Source organism: Gallinula chloropus, assembly GCF_964237585.1.
Source record: "Gallinula chloropus genome assembly, chromosome: 5".
Classification (NCBI taxonomy): Eukaryota; Metazoa; Chordata; class Aves; order Gruiformes; family Rallidae; genus Gallinula; species Gallinula chloropus.
The window spans coordinates 546,223-553,587 of NC_140090.1; positions in this window are offsets into that span (position 1 = coordinate 546,223).

Below are 7,365 nucleotides of genomic sequence, written 5' to 3' on the forward strand. Positions count from 1 at the left end.
GGCGCCGCCGGGCCCGGGCGGGGACAGGGCTCGGCCCGGGTGCCGGGGCTGCCCCGGCTGCGGGGCCGTGCGGTGCCGCGGGCGGGAGGCGGCCGCTCGGCCCCGGGTCCCTGGGCGAGGGGCGGCGGGCCGCGCCCGGGGGCTCGGGGCTCGGAACCTCGGGCAGGACCGGGCGGGCCGGCGCCCCTGGCCGGGCTCCTGCTCGCCGCGGGGGCAGGTTGGGAGCGGGCAGCCCGTGCTTCTGCCGGCTGGGCTCCGCGCTCAGCCCCGGGCTCTCCCGCCGCACGCTGCTCTGTGCGGCCTGGGGTGTGAGTGCAGTCGGGGAAGCTGCCCGGGCAGTCTTCCCAACTCTGCTGGTGTATAAACGCCCGTTGAAGTAACCAGTCTCCAGCAGCCCTTGTGCGGTAAGCTGGGCCTCAGCCACTTTATTTTCCCCCATGTTGAGGGCGAAAGTCATCTGCAGCAGGTTTTGGAAGAGCAGGGCTTTGTGTAGGTGTGCCAGAGGGACTAACTCATCACGGCCGTGTCGGTAATGGGGGCATCACGAGGTGGAGACTTCACAGCTCAGGACTGAGCTGCAGGACTGGTGCTTTTGTTTAAAAGCCCGTTTTGGAAACGATGCGTTGAGCTTTCAGAAGAGAGAGGGTTCTTTTCCCACATCTCCCGTGTTTGTGAGGAGTGCGGTGAAGCTGGGCTGCCACGCACCTCAGCCTCCTGCCTGGAGAAAACTGTGGCTGCAGCAGTTTGCTGTGGGCACTGACAGGTCTATTTTTAAATCTCCAGTTCTCTTCTGTTTCCTGTAACAGGATCTTTGCCGAGATCCTCACGCCCCATCCTCAGAGGAAGGGTAGTGACCCGGGATGCGGCAGACACTGTAAATATTCCGCCAGCTCTGCCCTTGAGGGTGAAGAGCCCTGGGTTGCCTTGAAGCTGAAAGGGGTGGGAGCTGGAGTCGTGGCTGTGGAGAGCTCTCAAGTGCCTGGCCGGCTCCTTTGATGGCCGAGGCGGAGGTGTTAGGGGTCTGCCTGCTTCAGGGGAACAAAACGTCCCTGTATGCATGGGCTGCTCTCCCCCGGAGGCGCTAAGTGTGTGCTGGAGGGGTTTGCCTCCCACAACGGGGTTTTGTGTGCTAAGACCTGCATTCCTCTGCTTTATTTCGGGGGGTGGGGTGCTGCTCCTGGCCCAGTGGATCAGGAGTAGTTGCTGATTGGAAATCAGCTGCTAACTTGCCTTCTCGCTGCAGCGACAGGCGTGTTCCTGTCCCCTGCTTCAGTCTGGGTCGGGGCAGCCCCTAAGATCTGTTGCTGTGACTTAGATCCCCCTTGACCCCTTTCAGCTGGTAAATAATCGGTGTTTACAGGCCTCGGTGGTCCCTAGGCCAAAGCTGTGGAAGGTGAGGCTGTTATTTAAATGAAGCTGCCTGAGGGAAGAAAGCCCTGTCGTAGATTTTAAAGTCTTTCAACACTTTCAAAGCTGGAAGTTGAGAAGGGGCAATCCTACTGCCCTGGGATCCAGAGACGTCACCCACGGCCTCTGCATAAGCCCCACTGCACAGTAACTGCTGCCAGCTCGTTTTCCCATGACTTATTTTTATATGTACATTAAGAAACTGGCAGTATTTTGGTTGTGCAGCTGTTGAGGTTGTTCCTGAGTGTTTAGACTCTGGCCATGGCTGCCGGGGTCCCAGAAGCACCTGTGAAGAGCTGGACTGTGCCCGCAGCAGCTCAGCCTCATCCTCCCTGCACGCAGCTCCTGCAGTAGCTGTGCCCATATTATGTTCTCAGCACTTGCAACCTGACACACTCAAGACATGACTTCTTTTCTTGATGCCTAAGCAGCTGGCTATTCCATCTTCTGATGGCTGCTTACACGCTTCTCTATTAACATATGTGAAGCTGTTTGCATTTTTTCTGCTGAGGTCATCTGCCAGGCTCACCTCTAACAGCCTTCAGAAAGATTCTTCTGCAGGAGAATGTGAGTGTGTGGAGGAGCTGAGGTGAAAGGAGAGGGCTAAATATAGCTATTTCCTGCAAAACTTATCTGGCTTTGAGGCTAGCTCTCCAAGTGAATGAAGCTCCATGTCTTCCAGAGCCTGCTGCCAGAGGGTTTCCTCTCCTGTCTCACTCTCACAGGTAGGACTGCAGCTGGATGGTGGTGGATGAGTCCCAGTGCAGGTGTACAGGAGAACACGGGGCCGGGGCTGGGGCACACAGAAAGGTGTGTGTCATGGTAACGTGTTCCCATGACAGTAGTGTTTGTCTGCCTTCAGCCCGTGTCCTGCAGGGAGGTGGTGGTGACTTGTGTCATCCTCCCCAAACTGCCAGACGCAGCAACAGCACAGGCATCAAAAAGCTGCTTTGGGAGGGGTGAGGATGGGTCCAGGAGAGGGTTGAAAGTCGTTGGGACAAACAGTGTGCTCTCTCAAGCCCTGCTCAGTCCTTGCCGTGCTCTTCCAGCAGCTGCGTGCTGCCTGGGGAGGGAGAAAGCTGTGGGCTTTTAGCAGCAAGGCAGCTCTGGGGTAGGAAGAGAACATAGGCGGGGGAAAGAACACCAGTGGGGTGGTGTGGGTGGGTTGTGTTTGTGTGTTTTGTTGGTGTGGTTTAGGGATTTTTTTTGGCCAGCTGGTACTCTGAAGTCATGCTTAAATTTAATGAAAGCCTGATGCTAAAATAGGATCGAGGGACAGCCGTTGTGAAGTAATTAGGCACCCTTTTAGCTCCCTCATCCCTGCCAAACAAAAAAGAGAAGCTGCTTGAATTCACTTGTGTTCTTGGGCATTTGGGCTCTCAGATGGGCACCTCAGTACCTGCCCCTGTGTCTTGCCTCTTCTGCGCTGTATAACCAGGGGAAAGCTTGGTCCAGTCGCTGTGCAGCTGTATAGAGCTACAGAGGGTCACAGTGGTGGTGCTGAATTACAGGAGGCTTTTGGGTGATAACTGCTCCCTTCCAGCTAGTGTATGAGGATTCATGGGCTGGGTTGCAGGGTGGCCTTGAAGAGGGGGTGCACATGCATTAGGGGATACCTTATTTGCTTTGAGACCAGAGGGTAGGCAAGACTAGGTCAGTTTAAGAGCATGTTTCTTGCAAAGGTATCCAGGACTGTCTAAAAACTCAGCTTTTGCATCTGCTGTGGACAAGTTCAGTGAGTACACGTTAGGGATGGTAACTCATTTACATCTTCTACATATCTGTCTGTGTCTGTAAAATAAGGACTGAGAGGATTTCTTAGCACTGTTGGAAAGCTGAATTCTCATCAGCTTACAGGCTGTTTTGGGGTGCTGAATGTGGAAAACTGGCTCTGCAGTGTGTGGAGTTCCATGAAGGGCTCTCAAGAAATTCCTTCTTAGCTGTGCTGGCAGCCACAACAGAGGTTAGAGTAACGCTTGCAGAGGCGTGGACGTGCAGTCAGGTAGCAGCAGGTAGCTGTACTGCACTAGTGTTCTTGGTTAGATTGGGCCGTGAGCCGCGGTGACGGAGCGCCGGATAACCCCTCACCAGGACGTGGTGTCGTGCGGCTGTGTGTGTTCAGCTCGGTGCCCACAGGCTCCTGTCTCGGAGTGATGGGCACTGTCAGCCCTCCTGGGGTTCGGAACCTGCTCGGACAGTTGTGCTCCCCTGGCCAGGGCACGGTGAACTGGCTGCGGTTACGAAGCAGCATCGAGCCCGATGTCAGTTCCATGGGCTGATCACCACGTTCTGGAGGGACACGGGGAGTGTGCCAGTTCTCCTGGGGAGCTGTGCACGTCGCTGCTGCTTCCTGAAAGAAAGTGGCTGTGTGTTTTGGAAGTGTGACAGCGTGCAGATGCCGGCTCTGTCCCCCTGCAAGGCCAGAACTGACCTTGGGATTCATCTGCCAGCAAATGGTCAGCATCAGGCGCTGTACGGCCCCTCTCCAAACAGCATCCTCGTGGTCTGTCTGCTCTGCCTTGTGTGCCGAACCCTGGCTGGGGCTGTGCTGGGCTGGTGCTGATCCTGGAGCCAGCTGGAGGGTGGTGCTCAGGTCTTGCTTTGCGTTCTTTGTGCCTGCAGATCAGTGGGCCAGCAGCTCCCGAGCACCTCCAGAGCCCCAGGACCTGCGTCCCCCACATGAGTGGTCACCTGCTCTCGAAGTGCAAAGGCAGCAGTTGGGATAACTCACTGTCCTTCAGGTCAGCAGTTTCCTCACGCTCAGGACCTGTTGGTTTAGTTTTACAGGGGGTTGGCTCAGTCTTGTTCCCTGGAGCTCTGTGACGTGGTGTAGAAGCAGCATGTCTAAATAAACTGACTCTTGGGCTGAGGAGAGAAATCACAGAATGGTTTCGGTTGGAAAAGACCTTCAAGATCATAGAGTCCAACCATCTATCCAGCCCTGCTAGGTGCACCAACAAACCGTGTCACCATCTACTCTTTTAAATCCCTCCAAGGATGATGACTCAGCCTCCTCCCTGGGCAGCCTGGTCCAGTATCTGACAACCCTTTCAGTAAAGACATTTTTCCTGATATCCAACCTAAAGTTCCCTAATGCAACTTGAGACTGTGAAAGGAAGTATGAGAGAGGTCTTAGTTAGGATTGAAATGCGAGTAAATGGGAAGTGATGGCTTTATGTTCTTTCTTAGGATGTAGGAAATGGGGAATACAATGTATAGTCAGCAGTCTTAAAAAGTAATAGATAGTTTTGGGTGGTGCCAGTTGTAGAATGATTGCGGTGGGACGTTCCAGAGAGATTTATTTATTTATCTTCCTTTGTGGGAAAGGAGCAGGGTATGTTTGTAGGTCTGTGGGAGCACCATTAAATGCAGCAGTCCAGAGCAGTCTGGGGCTGGGAAGTGTGGGGCTGGGGGCAGAGGAGGGTGGGAGCGTGACCTTCTCACACTGTGTCCTAATGCTTCTTCCTGGGGGCTGCCTCTGGCCTCTCCTGGGGTCAGCAGTTTGAGGTAGGTGTATGGGTTGGTTTTCCAAGGCAGCCAAATGGTTGCTTGTCCCCAGAAGTCACTTTTGCTGGTGCATCTCCCCCTTTTGAAATGCTCCTGGCGTTTCAGACCACGCCACTGCTTGATACCTGTCGTGCTTCCAAAGAGGGGCACTGGGAGCTGTCTCTGGCTTATTGTAAAGTATCTCAAGCCTGTTTCTGTAAAAGAAGGACTATGGGGCTTGATGAGGAAAAGCTTATTAAATCAGAAGAGCTCCAGTTTGGTGGTTGTCCAAGGCAGACTTTGAACTCTTCATCTGCCTTGTCTGGAAGGAACAAAGACGGAGGCAGGAGCTGGCGGAGGGGAATGCCGACGGGGTTATCCAGACCTCTTCACTGAGAGGGGTGGTGTGCTGTGCCCTTCCCCTCCTGTCCTGAGCACCTGGAGCACTGGTGGCCCTCAGCTGGGTGGGAGCTGGTAGGAGGACCTCTCCCTTGTCTGGCAGAGCGGTGGGACTAGCTCTGCTCAACAAAGGTCAGGCATTTCTTGTTCTGACTGCAGCCCTCACCTCTGCGAACAGGCTGCAGAAGAGAGGCCAACAAACACCTCTCCTAATTGCAGGCCTGATGTTTGTCTGGCAAGTATCCTGTAACAGTAGGAGCAGGTTGGCAGGTTTTCGACAGCCGCCTTGGCTGGGCGGGTAGCTCGGAGGCTCCCAGTGGCTTCCTGGCTTCCTTTTGAAGTCCTGCGAGCTGCTGAGCTCGGCTTTCATGCGTCGCTGTGCCCCGGCAGGCCCCCAGCCCTCCTCGCCCAATGGCCCGGGGTTGCTGGCTGAGCTGGCAGCCGTGGTTGTGCAAGCCTTCCCGCCGGCCGCTCCTGCCAGGAAAGCAGGTCCTCCTGCTCCTCCCTCCCCATGTGCTGTTCTCTCTCCTGCTCCGGCATCGCTGTGGCTGTGTGGTGAATGTGGTGATAATTTGGTTCAAACTTGGTCGTCTTTGGCAGCTCAGTTCTAATCCGGATCAACCCCTGGCTTGTGTTTGTGCTGGTGCTGAGGAGGGATCTGAGTGTGGGGGTGGCCGAGTGGACATGGAGGACTCTGGGTGCTGCCTCGGTGTGTCCGTGAGAGCCGTGGCCTTGCTGAGCATGTCTGGGTGTGGGCAGCTCGGCTGTGACCGAGGCTGTGCCTTGGCCCGCTTGCCGGAGCCGGAGTGGACCCTGTGTGCTCTGCTGCCCTGCAGCAGTTCCTGCAGGCACAGGGCTGCCTGCTCACCCTCAGCCCTGGGTGTACTGAGCACGTGTTTCTGGGCATTCCAGGGGTCTCAGGCCTGCACGCCCTGCCTTGTGCACGGCGTGTGGCGAGCGGGGCTGCGTCCTTGAGAGCTGCCGTGCCTGGTGGCACATCTACCCGCGTTGCCTGGCGCTGTAGGGTGGGTGACTTCCCGTGGTGTCGGCCAGTTCTGCGCTGGAGGTAGGAGGGAGCAGGGCTGGATCTCCCTAGGAACAAACGTAACATGAAACAAAATGCCTCTCTGCATTAGCCTAAACCAGACCGTGCTATTTAGGGCTCTCTGCTGCACTAAAGGTGTCTCTGGTGTTTGTGTGGGCGGGCTGCAACAATTAAATCATTTTAAGGCTGAATCTTAAAAGAGAAAATAAAATGAAAAGATAATGGTTTGGTTTAAGAGGATGAATTAATTGTATCTTGTTACTTGAGAGAGAAGAGAGACGGTACCTTGCAGGTTGTTTATTGTTGGTGAGGATCATGTCCGTGTGGCTTGTTGAAACCCTTCCTGACTCCATGAGGAGTAACATGAGGAGTTTTCTGTCCATTCAGTTTTACACTCCTTACTGACACTGGAGTGTAACTGCCTGTTGGAGCTGTGGCTCTGTGTAGCAGCCTGCTACAACACGGATTGCGATTGCATGGGCTGGACAAACCCTGGGCTGTAGGGTGGCTTGGTGACGGGTGTTACGTAGCAGTCGGTCTCGTGCTGTCATACTGTGTGTGACTCCCTTGTTTTCTGTTGTCAGAATGCAAAGATGCGACTGGCAGGACACTGGTCTGAGGATTGACTTGGCTAATTCATGCCTCCTTAGGAGTGGAATTGAAGTAAGCTGTGTGTTTTTAAAAAAACTAGTTTCAATTTGACTTCTAAACACTGGCTGGAGTTAAATGTTAATAAAAGCACCTTGGATGTACTCTTAGTTCGTGAAAAAGTGCTGATGCTTGTGAATTAAAAACCAATCAGACAACAAAAAAGCTCCAAAACCCCACCAAGTGTGGGGTGTGTGTGTTTTTTGCTGACTGTGGTTAGAATAGAAAAATAAATATTTGGAAAACTTAATGTCAGGAGGAGAGTTTCAGCATTCGTTCTTGCTTACTGGGTGTAGGTCTCATTAATTTTTACTCCGCCTGACCTGTGTTTTTGGACTGAGGTGTAAAACCTGAGCCTTGGTGAAGTGATGAAGGTAAAA